We start from the raw sequence: 19,572 nt of genomic DNA on the forward strand, positions 1-19,572 counted from the left end.
TGAGGGTTGGGAGTGAGCCGGGGTCATGGAGACATTACTCACGCAGTGCGCGCACTACTGTTGTGAGTCACATCAGCCTTCACCTTTGGAGTGGTTTATGTCTAAACAGGCTTTGGTGATAAATTAGGTTTATAAGTGGACTTTGGTTTTATTCCACCATTTTGTCTTTGAAAAAAATAGCTGGGGAATGGGCAAAGAAGAAGAAGACAGAAGAAGAAGAAACCTCTCCAGTGCGTCCTCAGTGGGAATAAATATATTTGGACTGACTGTGGCACACGAAAAGTTAGATCCAACATAAATTTTTTTGCATAAAGATGATTTTTTAGCTCCTCCTAACAATAAATGCATCTGTGGTCCACCCCCACCCCCCCCGGTCTTGTGAGGAAGGACCGAGCTCCCAGTGTGAGCGCAGAAGAGCTGCGTCCTCGCCCGCACATTCGACTGCCCCGCGTCTCTGCGGCGCACAGCTCAGCACCGACGCGTAAAGGAGGCTGTTCCTTTGGCTGCTCGGTGTGTTAGCCAGGCAGCCAGGCAGGGGCTGCTGGTTCAGAGCCAGATCCCCCTGCTTCGCTCACACCTCAATGCGCACCCCGCTATAGGAGGGATGCTGTCACCGGCGCACGACACGAACACCACCTCCATCGTCAGAGGACTCGTCTGATTCTGAAGCACTTGTGGTCAAGACTTCACTGGAGGAGGAGATAAGGAGAAGGAAACAACTCTGTTTCGTGGGAAACCCACTGATTTCTACTGGAGATAAAGTGGAGTGGGATTTTTTTTCTTCCAAACTATCGGATTTGGATGTTTTCTATTTATTGGCGCTGCTAACCCCTGAAGAGGAGAGCGATTCGATCATCCAAAGACCAGATTGAGCTGGACCGCCGCTGATCTTATCCGCGTTTCATCTGCCATCCGTCCAGACTCTCGCTGGTGTTGGTGGGAGGTGCGGATGATCCACAGAACAGGGGAGGAGAATTGACTTATTTTGGCTTTCTTCAATTGACGCTGTTTATTTATTTTCTGGGGACATTAATACACATAAAGCTGTGCGTAAAGTAAAGGTGGAAAATCAAGCAGACGAAGCTGAACAGGTAAGACAAGTGAGTCTTTGAACTTGAAATGTGCAGTGTTGTCTGTGCGTAACCGGCACAGAATGCGTCTAAGAGCGGAAAACCCCAGGATTAAAACGGTTCTGCGTGAATGAGAAGTTTACATTTATCCTATACTAACATGTATGATTCTGATTATTCCTGATAAGACATTTATTTTCTTTTTGATGCCAATATATTCTCTTTTTAAATTTTGAGATCTGCCAGTCATGTTGGTGATCGCGCTGTGGACGCATTGTTGCATGCTGGGCTTGGACTGAAGCCTGTGCAGCATATCACACTCATGAGTTTGTGAGACGTCACACAGCCGTGACATTAAGTCACAGATCAAGTGCAAAGTCATCAAACACCTGCGGTCTTTAGGTTACATGCTGATCTAATACTCTCAGCCAAACTTAGTTTGTATTTTTACTGTCTTCGAATTTTTGTTCATTATTACAATTTCATTCAAAGAAACATTGATAGAACATTAGGTTTTCATGAACCAGGGTAACCTCATTTTTGGCTCCACCTTGTGGCCCATTGAACTCCTGTTGTTTGCACCACTGGTGGCATCCACAGGTTGATGAGAAAATCCTTCTTAGTGTGTCATGTACTCGCTATGATGTGCTGTGATGAGAAAAGGAAGCGACTTATGCAAACTAGTAACCCCGTATGTGACTCGTGGATATGCAGCCTGCACTCCGTCCTCCACAAAGGAGATTTTGCGAATTAAAGAAAAAAAAAAACTACATCACAATAGTCCTTGTGCAGAAATAAGCACACGCACACTATTTCTTGTTTCTTCTTCACATTGTACGATTCCCGAGAACATAAACTGCATTTTAATTGTGTGCTGCTGTCAGCTGATTGCGGTTTTGTCAGATCATGTTTGTGTTGATGCAGGAAGGAAGGCAGGAGCGTTCCCTGAACTCATCAGTTTGCTTTCCTTCTCTTGTTTTAAGGCTCAGGATGGAGTCAGCTTTAAGTTCATGTTTTAAAAAAGAAATTTGTTTTTTGTTGAATTCTGGCAGAAGTCAGAGTTGAGAATCACAGCAGCCGTTCACATTGACAAGCAGGACAGAATGAAATGTATATTTAAAAATCAACAGCAGCTAAACTGTTGGAATACTTTGGTGTTAAAATGTAAAAAATCTGCTCTATGAATGATGTGTTGCAAATGAAAGTAAATCTACACACTTGGATCTCACATTTTAGAAAAGTCCTTCAGGTTGAAGTAATAGAAGTTTCTATAATTTAAACTTATTAGAGCTGTTAAAGTTATGTCAACAAGATATTTTTTTTTAATTTGTCCTTCTGTTCCTCCTTCGATTCTCGTGTGATCACGTTAAGTTAACTTCATCCTGTCACTTCCTCCATAAAAGTAGTAAACCAAAAATGTTGTTCTTCCTACTCAGTGTAGTTGCAGAAATTGTGAATAAAGAAACAATAAAGTGTTACTTCTTTATTATAAGACTGCTATTTTTGCAGTGAGCTAAAAAGTAACAGATTTACTATATCTTTAGATGTAGTTCAATGAACATTTAAACATAATGTAGATATAGATGCTACTAGATGATAATCATGCATTTGTTTAGCATTACATTTTTTCCATCACTTTTTAAATCAAAGCTTGGGAAAGGCTGTTTTTGATAAGCTATAAGTCTTCCAAACTAAAACCTCTTTAGATCACATTTAGGATCATTTCGTTTTGTACCTTTTTTGATTTACTAAATAAAGGCTGCACGGTGGCACCGTGGTTAGCGCTCTTGCCTCAAAGCAAGAAGCTCCTGGGCTGGGGGACCTGAAACAGAACATTTGCATGTTCTCCCATGCATGCGTGGGTTTTCTCTGGGGACCCCCACCATCCAAAATCATGCTTTTTGGTAACTCTAAATTGGCCATAAGTGTGAATGTGAGAGTGCATGGGTGTGTGATTTGTGGCCCTGCAACAGGCTGGCTACCTGTCCAGGATGTCCCCTGCCTTCGCCCATAAGTGGCCTGGGATAGGCTCCGGCAGCCCCGTGGCCCAGAAAGGGTCAAAACAGGATTAGAAGAGGAAAGATTGAATGGATGAATAGCTCAAACAAACACAAACCTAAACTAAGGTCAAAAAGTGAAGAAAAAAAGGGCATCTTAATGTGCGGAGGCCTGTTAAACAAAGTTAAGCTCGTACATGATCTAATCTTGAAGTGGACTTAAAGTATGCAGAAATATTTCCGCCAGGAGTCTCAAAAGTGATTTTAAAAGTGATTCTTTTAGCCCAGAAGCAGAATTAACCTGTGTGCTTTCACAGAAATGTGAATCAGGATTCATAGTGTTTCCGACATGACTGATAATCTCCTGTGATCCTCAATGCAAGGCTTTATACCAAAGTCACTTTTAACTTAAATGTCACTGGTGCATCCCTTAGTTTTAGAGCAGTTCTGCTTTTTTTATGACTCCTAATGTCAACTTCTCAGACTGGTTACATTTTTGGGTAAGATTTCTTTACTTATGCAGCTCATTCACATTTTCTCCAAGAGGATCCAGGCTTCTGCAAACCTGCTTAGAATACCTAATGTTTTTTCTGCTTCAGTGTCGGAGAAGAACAAAGCATTTCTTTTTCTTCTGGACTACTTTGTAATTTTCCAAAATTAATGGTTTCATTTGAAAAGCAAAGGTGATGGTTGGTATCACTTCTTTTCCTGCCATAATATCCACTTATGGCATCAAACCTAAGTGAATAAAATGGCTTATTTGAGGCTGAACTCTCACTCTCCTTCAGCACCTGCTTCACTTTGATAGGAAGAAATGACATGAAAGATGGCAAAGTTAAAATGGATGGAAGAACTATGACTGGCCGTAGTTTCATTTTGCTCCCCACTGACTTATTTCAAGTCTAAACTGAAAACTCTTTTTTTTTTTTTTAATGTTTCTTTATGATATCTGTTTTTTTAAAGACCCACAGCGATCATCTTTTTATCTATTGTAAAAGCGTTAATTATGTTTATTCAGTTTTTAGCCTAAATTAAAAAAGAAAAAGACGTTGTTGTTTTATTGGACATATTTACTCACCTTGTTATGGGCAGGACCTTGACATGGTACAACCCCGGCCCCCCTTCCCTTCCCTGTTACTGAGAGATCTCTGTTTACTCTATCTCCTGCCAGCTTACAGCCCGTCACAACTCCAACCTAACATTACCGGTGCAATTGAGATTGGCGGGCAATTTCAGAGCCATTCAGTTGTACACTTCTAAGCCAGATCCTGGCAAAGAATCTAGAACCTAGTCGTCTACAAGTGACTGCATCCGAATGGAGCGCAGCAGGGAGCTTGTGTTCCGCCAGTTGTAATGTCTGTATCACAACTACAACCTTTTTCAAACTTTGTTTTTTTGTCTGTTCCTGGTTCACAATTATTGGAATAAAGAAAAACTCAGATTTACTCAGATTATTTTTTATACATGTCCTCCTTCATGAGAAAGATGACACAAGAACTTGTTAAAACACCAACAACTAAACCTAAGGACTTTGACCAAATGTCAATGATCAAATGTCTGGAAGTCCTGCAGGTCAGTTTCTTCCATTACAAGAAATTATTATTTACACAATTAAAATATTTACATGATAATTCAAAGTGAATCTTTAATAATAAATGTCGTTTTACTTAACACTTGTTAGTCGATCCAAAAAACATCTGCAATAATTTGTCATTTCATGCACATTTGTTTTTTAGATGTGGTCTTTCTACACCAACAGAACAGTTTTTACCCAGTAATGATTTTGCTTTATTTATGTTCAACTTAATCAAATTATTTAAAATAATTTTTCCTTCTATGAACATCTTAGGAGACACATTTTATTGTACTTTTAATGAAGTAAAAGAAAGGCTGATAGTTTGGTTCAAGCACAGCAGTGCAGCACTGCAACCCAAAAACAGCTGAAATTCTGTCTCAAATTACAAATAAACAAAAATAAGCAAATTGTCATTAGAAAGTATTTAAGTAATACACTTCAAATGCAGCTAACTGCATTAATTTTCCAAAAAACAGTTTTTCCAAGTAAACAAATATTTTCTACTTAGATCAATAATGGTCAATCTTAAAGATAACTTGTAAGAAATTTACATATTTACAGTTACATATTTGAATACTAGCCCCGGTATAAATTAGCATGGATAATAACTGAGGAATCAATATTGCATATTTCTGTTGAAATACTTGTAATTCTCAGTTGGGCAATTGAACTGAAAAGCCGTGTTTACTCCTGGTGTGTTTTCGTTCCCTCAGCATTAGTAATGTGCTCAGTGTAAATATAGAAAGTATCGGCTTCTAACAACTTTTGCAGTTCTATTTTACATTCTTCTGCCATCGTCTGGACTAAATGGAGTTGTAGTTCTTTTTTTTTTTACTGCAGAGATAAACAGTTTCTCCATCTACTCAAGGTTTACACTTCAGCTATATGCTGCCAGGTTATCTCATTTTACTCTGGTAATGATGGCAAAATAACGAGATTTCTTACGAGAATCTATGTCAAGTGCAGTCAAGTAGAAGTACATTTTAATGAGGAAAGTGGGCTTCGTGTTATAAGAGAATGCTGTGTGCATGGTTGAACGTCCTTTTAGCGTTTCATTCTTTTGGGGAATAGAAATGTAATTTTCTCGTGGTTACGTCTGCGTCGCACGTGTTTTAATCTCTATTTCCTCTGTGCTCGTCGTATGCTTTACTGTAACGGCATTTGCTTGCTTGACATTGCTTCTGGGGGGTTTTCTGATACTGTTGCAGGTTACTTATCATCAGCTTCTCTCTGCTTCACAGTGAGGGACCAAGTGAAAATCATTATTCCTTAACAAATACTCTTTTTTTCCTGTGAGGGGGATGGAACAACACTGTCGTGCCTTGCATCTGCCCTGCTTCATTTGGCGGGCTGTCACTTCGGCTTACTCGAGACTGAAGGCTTACAAATTTTGCACGAACAAAAATCTGTTTTTTTTCTTCTTCCTGGAACTGGAAGTTACTTTGTCCATCTAAAGAACAGGCATCCTCTCTGCCATAGCTCATGCATACAGCTGCTGAAATGTTTCCTTCAAGGTGAGGCTAACAATGTCCTTCACATGATAAACACAATGTTTTTATGCCTCCACACTTTCTTGTTATTACCTTGTAGCACATTTCATTAGAGGAAGCTGTTCAAAATTAAAGGGTTTTATGGCTTTTTCTCGAGAGTTAAAGGACAACTAATAAAAAAAATCTTTTCACCAACTTGAAACAGGCTGATGTCGAACAATCAGGTAACATTCATATGACAGTTTTGCATGAATGCAAAATACCTACGATAAAGTAGCAGTTGTACGAATACAACTTCTTTTTTTATGGAACCGCTTCGTGCCACAAGAGCCATAGCATCAACCTCCAGCCGCTGACAACCAGTTAGATACTCCAATATTTCAAGGCACCATTACTGCGAGTGAATTGGCCACATAACTTAACTGCTAATTAGCTTTTTAATTGTTTGGTTCAACTGCTGAAGACAATACTGTGATTAAGATTTATCTCGGGACACGATGCCGGATAATGAGTGACCTGTCAGTACTCCTCAAACGCTGCTTCGTTTCTCTGTCCAACTGTTAAACCACAACCCATTTGCTCAAAACGCAGCCTTTGGAAAGGCGTTAGGCTTGACTTTTAGCCTAAATGGCCAAACGTGGAATTACTGGGTAGGAGGCAAAGCACAAAGACTAAATAGGAGATTTATAGATACAGTGAAAGAAAACATGCAACTAGTGGGTGTAGGAGCTGGAGATGCAGACGACAGGGTCAGTAGCAGATTCACTGCGGCCCCTCCTGAAGGGAACAGCTAAAACGAATTTTTAAATAGCATATTTGTGATTTAATTGTGTTTAGGGCTCTTGATTTCGAGGTTTTAGACGTGGGATTTCAACTCTCCAAAATTATAAAGGTTGACCTGTGTCAGAAGTAAGAGCTCTGTCTCCCCCTCTGGTCACTGGCAGGAGCCGTCCCCAGACTTCTAGCCACACTGCAACTCCCAGCAACCCCCAGTGCACACTTCCTGGATGCCACACCCCTGACTCTCATTCATTGAATCTACCACAGCATACTCAAGCTCTGCACTGAGTGAAGCTCAGTGTGAAGGATTGTTTGTGCCACTCTGCCTTCATTACATGATATTCTGTCTCTGTTTGCCTTCCGCCTGCCACGACTCTCGCCTGGATTTTGACCACCCTGTTTTTCCTCTGATGATCTGATGCCTGTCATCGACCCCTGCCTGACCCTGATTTAGCTTTGTGGACTTTTAGCTGAGCTAATAAACCTGCTGCGTTTGGGTCCAGCCGTCTGCCTGTTATTGTGACAACCTGCTGCTGCATATCCACCCTTCACAGTGTAAAATCTGGATGTAGAAGCTGGAGAAAGCCAACAGCAATGAAAAGATAAAGAATGTAGGATGCTCTAGCAAAAAATAAATAAGAATCCTTCAAATTCAGGAACAAATTGAAGTATTTGACAGACTCTTGCTGTTTTGACATCTTTGTCGCCTAGGCACATGCACATCACTGAATAATACCAGGTCACAGCACACAGTATTTGTTATACATGCACCACCTCATGGGTGCATCTTTTGTCACCCCCCTCCCCCCATAACTTTATGTCCACCTTCAGGATTGCTTCATCTGTCTGTCAAAGATGATCCATATCCACTGCGCCCCTTGTCACATGTTGAGACAGTGATAGATGAAAAGAAAAATGTGTGCAAAGCAGCCCGTCACATATGAAGCTCTCACCATTTCGATGGGTGGTCAAGAGAAAAGAGAAAACCCCGATGCATAAACCTCAAAAATAGCGTCTGCCTGAAGTTTACAGCTACATGATAGATGTCTGTTATTATAAAAACTCTTAGGTAGTAGAACTTAAATGGTATTAAGAGTGTCTAATCAAACTGGTGATTGATGAATTCCTATGCGAATTGGCCAGAATGAGCGCTTTTTAATGCTTTGTATGTCATGTATTAAGTTAAATGATGTGAATGAATTATTTTTTCCGCCATTGATTTCATAAGCTGGAATTGCTGTTGGCAGTTAATTCACTCACTTGCAGCAGTTTAATAAAAGTTAATCCTGTTAGATGGCTCCAGAGCAGACAAATGGTATTGGGTGTCTCCCTAATGTGTTTCTGGTCAGCAGTTGGATTAAGCATCTCCTCTCAGACAGAAATACTGTTGATTTGCAAAGATAATGTTTTTATTAACCGGTGGTTGAATTCCTTTACTTATTTAATGTCAGTAACCAGCTAATTGGGGTTTAAAATACCTTAACAAAACTGCTAAAGGCTCACTTTCATGCTGTGAAAGGTGCTTTGATAGGAGGGTTCTAAAGGGTGACCCAACTGTTACTGACTCTTTGGTTCAGTTTCCTCTCCTTCTTGGGTGTTGTACAGGTATCCGTTGAAATGCTAAAACAGTTGTTAATTGACATTTATGGTGGCTACCTTGACCTGATATGTGTCCAGAGTATTTAGGTGCTGTTATGATCTGATGTAATAATGATTTAAAGCTAAACACCAGCTGCTGGCTGCAGATTCCTGAGGTCTTAGCAATTTTTTCAAGTTTTAGATGTGTCTGTTTGTTTGCCTTACAGATATTTTTATGGGGTTCAAAATCTGGAGTACGAAGTGATCTTAGGATTGTTGCACTGTCAAAAGGTTCAGTGACACCTATAATTCAGTTTTCTTCCAGAGCGCATAACTTTTCTCAGCTTTCTCAATGCCTAATTGAGTCCATTTTCCCAGGTATACACTGAGGGTTACACTTCAAAAAGACCATAACACTGATGCTTTGCTACTTCAAGAGTATTTTCTTCAGGGTATGCTTTACTTTTCATTCTACAGACATAACACTGATCTACAGACTTGGAAATTTCCTTTTGTGTTTGTAGTAAACTTTTTTTTCTCTGCTTGGTGTTGGTGCAAGTATTAATCCTGGAGTTCAGGCTTGGAACTCTTCAGAGTATGTTCTTAACCGAACAAACTGACATCTCAACGCTGACACTAGAAAGTGCTCTCTGGTAGTCTGGCAGGTTTTTTTTCTACCACCTCATCCACCAGGGACCCGGTATTAGCTTCTGTCTGCCACATGGTTATATAGTAACTGTTCCTTTAACTTTGAGTTTATGGCTGTGTATTAAAAGAAATAGGCAGTTTCCCTGCAGTTTTTATCAGACTTCTTTATTGTCTGAGTAAGAGACAAAAAGTGTCATCTAATGGAAACAAAAAAAGTTTGTAAAACAGATACAGCTGTGGCTAAATAAAACTAAAACCTTTATTATTTTAGTCTATGCCAACACAGATAAATTGGGTGTCTTGGCCTTAGCCTAAATATAAATGAAGCACAGCAGCTTAGATTTTGGCATTGCTAAGAGGAGTGCATTAAAGCTGTTACCAAGCAAAATAAATAAATGAATAAATAAAAAAAAAAAATCAACCTTTGCTCCCTTAAAAATATATTCCACAATGAGACGACAATACCTTAGAAATTTCAAACCACCAGGTACGTAAGCTCGACTTAGGTTTCCTGCAGCTCTAAGTTGCTCCATAGATCATCCAGAAAAAACATCCAGAAAATGCAAAATAAAGAAGAAAAAAAATCACATCACTAAAAAACAAGTTCTACTTGAGAATAAATTGCACTTTTGTTTAAGAAAATACAAGAACAGACATTTCATCTTGAAAGGCAAATCATAACAATAACAGACTAAATATCTTCATGCTTCACTATCGCAACACACTGATGTTTATTTAGCTTCATAAAAATAAGAGGAATGTAGTATATTAGAGCAACATATAACAATTATTTAGAGAACCGTAAATGAAGAACATGATAACATGTGAACTAACCTCTTTATTTCGCCCCAAATCCCTTCTTCTTTCACTTTCGGCTTTTCCCATCAGGGGTCACCACAGCGAAACCTCCTTCGAGGATGAGTTGCATGGTTAACTTGGCAATGGTTAACCTGACAATGTTTTATGCCGGATGCCCTTCCTGACGCAACCCTCTCAATTTGTTTGGGCTTGGGATCGGCACAGGAGCAGAGAAGGGAAAAGGGAGCAGCCCGGATATGAACCCTGGTTTCACGGATGGAAGGCGCCGCAAACCAGCACGAGCTAAACATCGCCTCAAATCTGCTGTCGGTACCTTAAATGTTGATACACATACCTATTTATTAAAAAAATTCACGTCAATTACATATAAATAGCGCCCCTGGCCAAAACTGTGCAAAAAACGCAACTTATTATCGGACAAATACAATAAGTGTGACATTAACTCTTTAGGAAACTTTTTTTCATTTGAAGAGCGGACCTTTGCCTTTCTATATTTTAATGTACCAAGCCCTAAATGGGTGATAACAGACACAGCAACAAAACAGGTTGTTAAAAATATACGTTTAAGTCCTTTCAGTATCTGGAGAAAGTTAAATATAAAGTGACATAAGTGGTGATAGAATATACTGGTCATGTTAAAGGAATCAATTTCCTAAAAATTTGATTTCAAATAAAAAGTCTCCCTGTTTTTTTGTGTGATTCTTGTTGCCATGGCAGCTAGTCCCTACCTACCACTTTGTGTCATTCTGGTGATGAGCCATAAAATCCAAGTTAATGCACTATGCATCAATATAGGAGCTCTTTGCAATTATGACCTGTCAAGTTGTCAGACCGTGCCTTGTCGTTCAGTTAGGTCACTGAATAATACATTCATGTAGGATGAAGCAACCCCCCCCCCCCAAACAAATGAAAACTACCGCATGAGTAAGTTTGCCTACACTTGGAGGTGTTTCTTTTAATGCTTTATGAACATTGACAGAATTTTTTTTTTTTTTTCAATATACAGTCATGTTTTGGGTTAAAGTTGGATGGCAAACATTTCTATATAAAACTTTGTGAACCACATATTAGCCTGTTGGAAAATCCCATTTTTTGTTATAAACTGAAGTGTAACTATTCTATTCTATTCTATTCTATTCTATTCTATTCTATTCTATTCTATTCTATTCTATTCTATTCTATTCTGAAACCAAAACAAGTTTTTTCGTTTTTTTCTAAACTTTTGAAATGTATAATATTTGAACTAGAAATATTTTAGGTCTAATTACGGTACAACAAACAACATTTAAAAGTACATTTAATTATGTGATTAAAAAAAAGGAAATTAAAAACAAATATTAAAACCTTTTGTGGCAGCAGGGTATCCAGTTTGATTACCGGTACTTTATTATTATTGTTGAATTGTTACATAAAAATGCTTTGCAGCTCAGTATTGTTTTCTTAATGTTAGTCCTGAAGGTCTTTATATTAATCTGAAATACTTTGACCTCCTTTCTCATTGGTGCGTGAACAAAATAAACATTGTTGAATTGATCCTGGTACATCACTCCTAAAGCTCCCTCATCTTTTCAACCTGCTCTCCACGTCTTCACATATTCCCTGGCCTGCCTGTCTGCTCCACCAGCAGCCTTGTACTTCACTTTGATTTGTGAATGTGAATTCGATCAAATGTCAATACTCTTTTGAATCATATCCAAATGGGTATTTTATTGTTCTGCAGACAAGAAAAGAGCTATGTGTTCAACAACGTGCCTGCCTCAGAATCACCGCTGTTGTAATCTCCATCTTTGTTTGAAGAGCTTTGATTACTTCTTGTTAGTGAAATTGTACAGTATTTTTTGTTTTATTACTTAAGCAGAACTTTATCCCAAAGTTTTGCACTTTTCAGTGACAAAGTGTTCCAAGTTTTTTTAAGGAGGGTGCCCAAAGCGAGTGTTAAAAACAGTACAATTACTTATGCTTTCGCAGATTTTAACAACTATTTGTTTTTAGCTTGTTTTGAAAGAAGAACATCAGTGAATCTAGTAAACAAAAAAGCTTTAGCAAAAATACTGTGTTCTTTTTGAAGGCTGCCTTCACTGATTTTTTTTTTCTTGCTGCAATTTTCCATTCTTTTTCATCACTTTACGGTTTGCTGTTTTTACCACAAAAACCACATTTTATCAAGCTCTTATGGAGAATTTCCATTACTTCCTGTTTAATACTTCTGTTTTTTAGCAGTTTAGATTCTTGTAAAAAAAAAAAAAACAAGGCATCATGATGTGAGGAAACTTGTCTGTTTAGCTTTGTGTTAAAGCATTGTTTCAGATACATTCCTCATGTAAATTGTACCCTAAAGGTTTACTGACCTCATTGAGAACAGTCAAACTTTAACTAAATAAGAACCTTCCCTAAGAAAGAGACCAGTTACCAGCTTTTTATTCGTTAGATGACAGAAATCTCCTTTAGTCTGTCAGTCTACTGTCTCATTAACTTGCTATGAATTAACTACAATCTTGGCCAGTGAGTTGATAATGTGGGAGGTCATTTCCAGTTGGATTTGGTAATATTCGTCAGTAATCCCGAACGGCTAGAGGTGTTCAAAAACAAACTAAGGATTTTAATTTACAGTGGTCCCTTTTATTTTTTTTCAGCAAATTTCATGTGACTTTCATGTTCCTCTAATGGACTAGTGAGGCCACAAGTACTTGCATATCTTTACCTTTCAACTTGATTGACATGCGAGGCATTGACGAGTTATGTCCTAGGTGCAGATGTGGAAAGGCATGGCGCCGCCTTAATCATGTTCTCCAGACTCTGGTGCTTAAGAGTTGCACGGGTGATTGTGGTTGAAGGAGAACGGCCTTGCACATGGGCCTTGGGATTATGGCTCTTCGCTGTGCTCTGTCTGGGGGAATGAATGCATTAGTATTCAGACTGTAGTCTCCTCAGGGGTTACAGAGTTACTAGAGATATTTAGAACAGAAAGGAGAAGCTCACTCCCCAGGGAACTCAAATCAATTGCCACAGGGATTGCTTGAAGTCTGTGAACTTATTCTATTGTGATGAGCAGATGGGGAGTCGGGATGTTAATGTTTTTAGAGATATGTTGAGCTTGCTTGACCTTAGGACTCCCGTTTTCTTCACTTTCAATACATGAGTGGGACAGATATAAACTCAAGCGATATTTTTCTGTAGGTATGGTCAATGGTGTACTGATCACACATTTAGAGCAACTTTTTTAAACAACGACAAACTTTATCTTAAATTTTTTCAAAAGTTAACCCATATTTACCTTTTTTTTTCAAAAGTGGAATTGTACATCTACTGGATTTCATCATTTATTGGTGTGACAATTTTGCAATTATGATTCAAACAAACTGACTGACTCGATTTGCTTGTAGGTAAACTTTAAACTTAAGAGACATAGAAAAATGAAGTTTTAATTCTTCATTCATAATGCCATGTGCACACTGAGCATGTGTGGCTTGTTCATGAATGTGCTGAATGTGGGTTTTTGTGTGTGCTTTTAGCATACGGTGTTCACACTGGACTGTTGCTACCCAATACTAGCCCATGAACTCACTGTTGGAAGAGGCTTTGTGCGAAATGTCCAAGCAGTGCTAATCTCAGGCTTTTTCTTTCACACCTCTATTCTGATGAATGAAGGACTTCCAGCTGGCTACAAAGCGCAAATATTGATTTCTCCGCCATGATCAACTTTCAAATGGCTGGCACTTACGTGTTTTGAAAAATACCCTTCTCATACATAACTAACAAATCTGAGTCCCTGATTGGTCAAAGTTCAACTGGTTAAACTTTTGTATCACATTTAATGGCGGCGGGGTTTGGTATGTAGAGCCCGAAAACGGACTTGAAAACTTACATAGTGACATGTGAACAGGGGAGTTTTAAACGCAGAGATCAAGAATGTGCATATATGTGTGTTTACACAGACTTTTCATTGAAGTGGTTGTTCAAACGAGTGCTTCTGAGCCCGGTTTGAATGTAGCATAACACTATGCATCATCATTTTAACCCCAGAAAATGCTATAATTCCTACTTTGACTTTTGTTTTTTTGTGTGATTTTAGGTTCAGTGTGCAAATACAGTATGGCAAAATGATAAACAGAACAGTGAAGTCTCATTAGTGAGTTTGTGCTGAAACTAATGATACCAAACAAAGAAAGATTAACAGTTTCTAAGGTAAAAGTATCAAGGAAAACTCAAAAGTAGACAAAAATGGCCAATTATCCCCCAGACTCCCAAGGTTTTAGGTGGGATGTTTAGGCCATTGCAGCACAAACTCAGCAGCTGATCAAACAGTGTTTGTGCTGATGGCGGCTAGTAACGCCCACGCATTAGAGATCAAATATAGGGCACAGGCAGTGGTGAGGGAGTCATCAGCTGCCCCAGAGAGCAGCCGATGCTTGAAGAAGAGCACAGGAGAGATGCACGTCAAGTTAAATCTGTGACATTGGCTAAAAAGAGGAAAATAGGAAGATGTAATTAATGTCAACTTTAATCACCATGACTGTTTCAATGAGTCAACGATCCAATGATGAGTTCTTAACTCAATCAGTAGCTCAAAGATTCCAACACTGAATATGCACTGGCCTATATCTCAATAATCTTTGCCTTTGCATTGTAAAGTATTTACATGAGCAGAAAAGAACTGCTCTCTTTATGTCCTTTGATGACATTTACTCCTCCTGCAGCAATGGATGCAACTATTATTGCTTAAAGTTGTGACACATACACCTGCCTTTCAGACAAGCAAAGTATAAACGCGACAGCATGGAATCACCTCTGCCTCACGTTTGATAAATCACATTGCTTGTCTTACCCCTCCCAAATTTTTTGAGTGTTCTCCCAGAAACATCAATATTGTAAACATTTTTTCAGACAACCGTGCTTAATGGATCTGCACAACTTGGCTGTGTAACATATGGAACCCAGTTATAGCTAATTATGTTCAACCACACATGGTTCTGTGATTGTCATCTGTGGACTGGTGTCTATTGTATGACTCACTTGTGCGCTTCTAACTATAATGACTTAAGTTACAATCTGTGACACTACACCTAACTATTTGGTACAAACTGAATATTATCCAACATGTAAAAAGTTATGATTAAAGTGTTGATGTATGTTCTAAGTAGTAGCACCTTAGGGACCTTTTATTTAATACCGGGATAAAAAGTGTAAAAAGTGTACTTAGTACTTTTGCTCACTTTTAACCCTCCTTTGCCATTAATAAAAATAAATAAGCAGAGTTTCCTCATTAATGGCAGGAGCTTTAAAAATAACCAACAGCAAGTGAAATCTGGAAGGTAAACATCTTTATTTTTTAAAAATAATAACAGAGATTCTAAAGCTGTAAAAAAACCTACTGCACACTTTAAAACATTTTCTCAGACAAACTCTTTTTTATTTTCAACTATTTTAGAAGACTTTCACTGTCTGGCATGGAATTTTAAAGAAGGCTTTTTATTTTACTAATTTTTTTAGTCATACACCTACTGCCACCTCCCATGACATGTGACCAAACAGTCCTCCTAGATGGAAGAATTTATAAAAAGCAGTCAGTTTTCCACCCCCACAGTTTGTGCACTTTAATCACATTATTATACTTGTCAGGTAAGATGGAATCAACAAATTGTATTTTTTCCTGCAGTTGCTTGTTGCAAATGTGGGCACATTTAGACGATTCCCATTTTTAAGTGTAAATCATCAAACTTTTTCCCTTCTGCTTTAATATTATTCCTTTTGTAAAACAGTCTCTTCACCAAATAAGCCTACCATGGCACATCAGCTATCTGGCATATGTTTTTTTTAAAAAATAGGCTATTCTTGTCACGGTTTCAGTTTGTTTGCTTTTGTGTTCTAGTTGTCTTTTGTTTCTGTCATGTTTTGAGTTCAGTTTCCTGTTTTATTTTGAAAGGTGTAAAAAGTGTACTTAGTACTTTTGCTCACTTTTAACCCTCCTTTGCCATTAATAAAAATAAATAAGCAGAGTTTCCTCATTAATGGCAGGAGCTTTAAAAATAACCAACAGCAAGTGAAATCTGGAAGGTAAACATCTTTATTTTTTAAAAATAATAACAGAGATTCTAAAGCTGTAAAAAAACCTACTGCACACTTTAAAACATTTTCTCAGACAAACTCTTTTTTATTTTCAACTATTTTAGAAGACTTTCACTGTCTGGCATGGAATTTTAAAGAAGGCTTTTTATTTTACTAATTTTTTTAGTCATACACCTACTGCCACCTCCCATGACATGTGACCAAACAGTCCTCCTAGATGGAAGAATTTATAAAAAGCAGTCAGTTTTCCACCCCCACAGTTTGTGCACTTTAATCACATTATTATACTTGTCAGGTAAGATGGAATCAACAAATTGTATTTTTTCCTGCAGTTGCTTGTTGCAAATGTGGGCACATTTAGACGATTCCCATTTTTAAGTGTAAATCATCAAACTTTTTCCCTTCTGCTTTAATATTATTCCTTTTGTAAAACAGTCTCTTCACCAAATAAGCCTACCATGGCACATCAGCTATCTGGCATATGTTTTTTTTAAAAAATAGGCTATTCTTGTCACGGTTTCAGTTTGTTTGCTTTTGTGTTCTAGTTGTCTTTTGTTTCTGTCATGTTTTGAGTTCAGTTTCCTGTTTTATTTTGAAAGGTTTCTTGTTACGTTGTCGTTTCGAGTTATACTTTTGGTCCCCATCTGCCCTAATTGTTTCCACCTGTGTCTCGTCTGTTCTGAAAGTATTTAAGTCCTGTCCTTCCCTTCCTCCTGTGCTGCTCCATAGTCTTAGGTCTCCCCTGGTCCTTTGTACTTTGAATGAATTTTGAGTTTGCCTGCCTGCTGCGGTGGTATTTAGTTTAGTTTAGTTATTAAAGATCCTGTTTCCTGGAACCTATTCCTTCCTCCTCCTCTCTGTGCCTGGGTGCTTCCCTCATCTCCCCGTAACAATTCTAGCCTTCATAAGCTAGTGGGTTTTGAATAACTGCAGTTTTTTTGCCCTCCAAGGGGTTGCTCCACTTAGATTTTAATTTCTACTAAAACTATTTATATTATCTGTAGATGCATGCACGAAAACTGAAAACTAGAAGTGGTGCTGATGAAATAGTACATAATTTTAACCGTTGTTTATGGATGCCCTGCTTAACAGGCTGAAGTACTAATAGTTTTCCTCTGACTTTGAGTGGTGTGTTAAATAGCAAACAATAATCAAATCCACATAATGGCTTTCCACTATCCTGACTTGTGTTGCTGACTTTTGTCAACCCTATTCTTCGCAGCGGTGACCTGTAGTACTTCTTCTTCCAGCTGGCTTAAGCCACTGCAGCAAGACTAGCGAGTAAAAACAAAACTCTATTGATTTGAAAATCTTGATCACTTAGCTTCAAAGCTTTAAGTGGTCCTTCCCCAAAATGCATCTCAGACTTTTTGGCTCGGTAAGTGGCCTCCTGACCAGATCCACAAATGAGAGTCAGCCAGCTTTACTCGGGTCACAGCTTGAAGACCTACTTCTGTTCATTAAAGCCTCCATCTTTGTACATCAAAGGTACTTTTAGCTTCAATCAGTTTACTTTTTTAGGCACTTCTAATAGCCTACTAGTGTTCAATATATATTTATTTGTTTATCGGATACTGTAACACTATGTTTGGTTATTTATAAAGGGCTAAACTTGGTGGCAGAGTGAGATGTAAATTGTTGTGTTTTTGCCATTGACTTTGAAAATCATTTCAAATTAAACAACCACAGAAATATTTTTTAAGTCAATTTACTATTCAGACATTAATATATTTTTAAAAATAAACGATTTATTTTAAGCCTTTTGTTAGGCCTGTGATTAATTTGAGTGTGAAAAAGTTTCGCCCACATGACTCCCAGAAGGATTAGATAAAAAAGAAAGCTATTAGTTCATGTACAAATAAACAAGTTTTCATGTAAAAAAAAAAAAGGTGTTTCAACCAAACTGCAACGTAAAATGTATGACCTCCCGGTCATCATAAAAGCAGCTTCTTTGTGGAACACTAAAGCACATGTGGGCTTTGCTTTGCATTTGTCTTGGGTATAAAACCTTTGACATTGGCAGTATATGTTGGTTGTTGGGCTGACTTGACATAAGGCCACTGGAGGAAAATGGAGGATAAGCTGAAGGTATGAAAGTACATAAGTAGAATTGGTTGCAACAAGTTTTGTGATGATCATATTATTTTGAAAATAGAAAAATATTTAAAATAAAAAAAAAAAGTGTGATAAATAGCTATTTGATTCTGTGACTTTGCGAGTAAAGGTTATTTTTTTCACTCACTCTTAGTCTTTGGCTCACATTTTAGATTTTGCAATGAGCTTTGCTTCTCTTATTCACCAATTTACACATATCACTCATAGGCCACATCTTTTCATCAGTATGCACTGCTATTGTCTCCACATTTACATGCAAATAAGCACACCAGGGGCATTATTGGCAACTCCACCAAGTGAACCACTGCCTTTCTCCAAGTTCTTACCCAGCACAGAGGCTGAAGACAATTATCTTTCCATTCTATTGGTTTGAATTATTATAATTAGTTTGATGGGATATTCCAAAAACAAGCTTTATTTATTAAGTGTCTACTTTTTAACTACATGTTTTATTCATGAGTTTTGCCCTCACTGTCTGAGATTTTAATGTTTTTTTGACAATATAAGAAAAATATATAAAAACAAAATTCTGTGTAAAGCTAAAAAAAGACGTTCTCCCCAAAAGGACCTACATTAATTAAAGCTACATCTAGCTAGTCACAACTGCCCTTAGAGGCTGTCTGCGGGCAAAAAAAGATCAAAACTGTACGGGGCAAGCAGGTGTCAAAAAAAAATTGTCAAACCACCATTTTTCCTATGCTGCGAGCGATAGGTCATAGCAAACAGTTTAACAACATGCAAGGATAAAGTTAGTGTAAAGCAGGTGAGATGTAGATGTTTTGTATGGATTTTTCTTATTTTTCTAACCTCCCCCAAATAAGTAAATAAATATAAATGAATAAATAAAAATTCCACAGCCTGTGCAAGGGACCTGTAAGTGCTGTTCACGTAATAAGTGCATGCTCATTGCATTCCTTGTACAGATTTGCCCATTTTGCACCTGCAGACCAAACCGATCTCTAAGGGCAGCTGTGACTGATGCTTTACTAACAGCTAGAGTGGGGCATTAGGGCACCGATAGCGTCACTATCACGTCAGAAGTGCTTTGTGATAGACTTCCCACATGCAAAACAATTTAACTCACCATTTTTAACGAGTCAAAAGGAAACTGAAACATCCCAAAAAACCCACATCACCTGCACGGGTCAACCCCTCACACAGGTGTTTGTAACTATACCTTAAGACTGTAGACGACGTGTGCACAATGCTACTGTTTTCCCCAAAAATTCCTTGTTTTGTATCACGTTGTCATTTATGCTAAACACAAAATATCCTAAGATTAAGATTGTGGGAAACCAAAATGATAGTTGGTTTGTGTAATAAAAAGGTGAATGTGTCATATTTTAGTTGACTTGTCTCAAAACAAGCTTAGCAATTTTCCGACTCTTAGAATTAGATGGTTTTGAATCAAGTGTTTAGGCTTTTATTATTTC

General features: G+C 38.0%; 1 protein-coding gene across 3 annotated transcripts in view; it reads left to right on the forward strand.

Moving 5' to 3' along the window:
* Positions 1-430: 430 nt before the first annotated feature.
* The window catches only part of grik4 (glutamate ionotropic receptor kainate type subunit 4), a 382,616-nt gene continuing 363,474 nt past the window's right edge, over positions 431-19,572 (forward strand). For all 3 annotated transcript variants that reach the window (XM_023961354.1, XM_023961355.1, XM_023961356.1), the window contains exon 1: positions 431-1,091. The gene's annotated coding sequence lies outside the window, so the exon portion shown is untranslated. The remainder of the gene's footprint in view (positions 1,092-19,572) is intronic.

Source organism: Oryzias latipes, chromosome 13 (assembly GCF_002234675.1).
Source record: "Oryzias latipes chromosome 13, ASM223467v1".
Lineage (NCBI taxonomy): Eukaryota > Metazoa > Chordata > Actinopteri > Beloniformes > Adrianichthyidae > Oryzias > Oryzias latipes.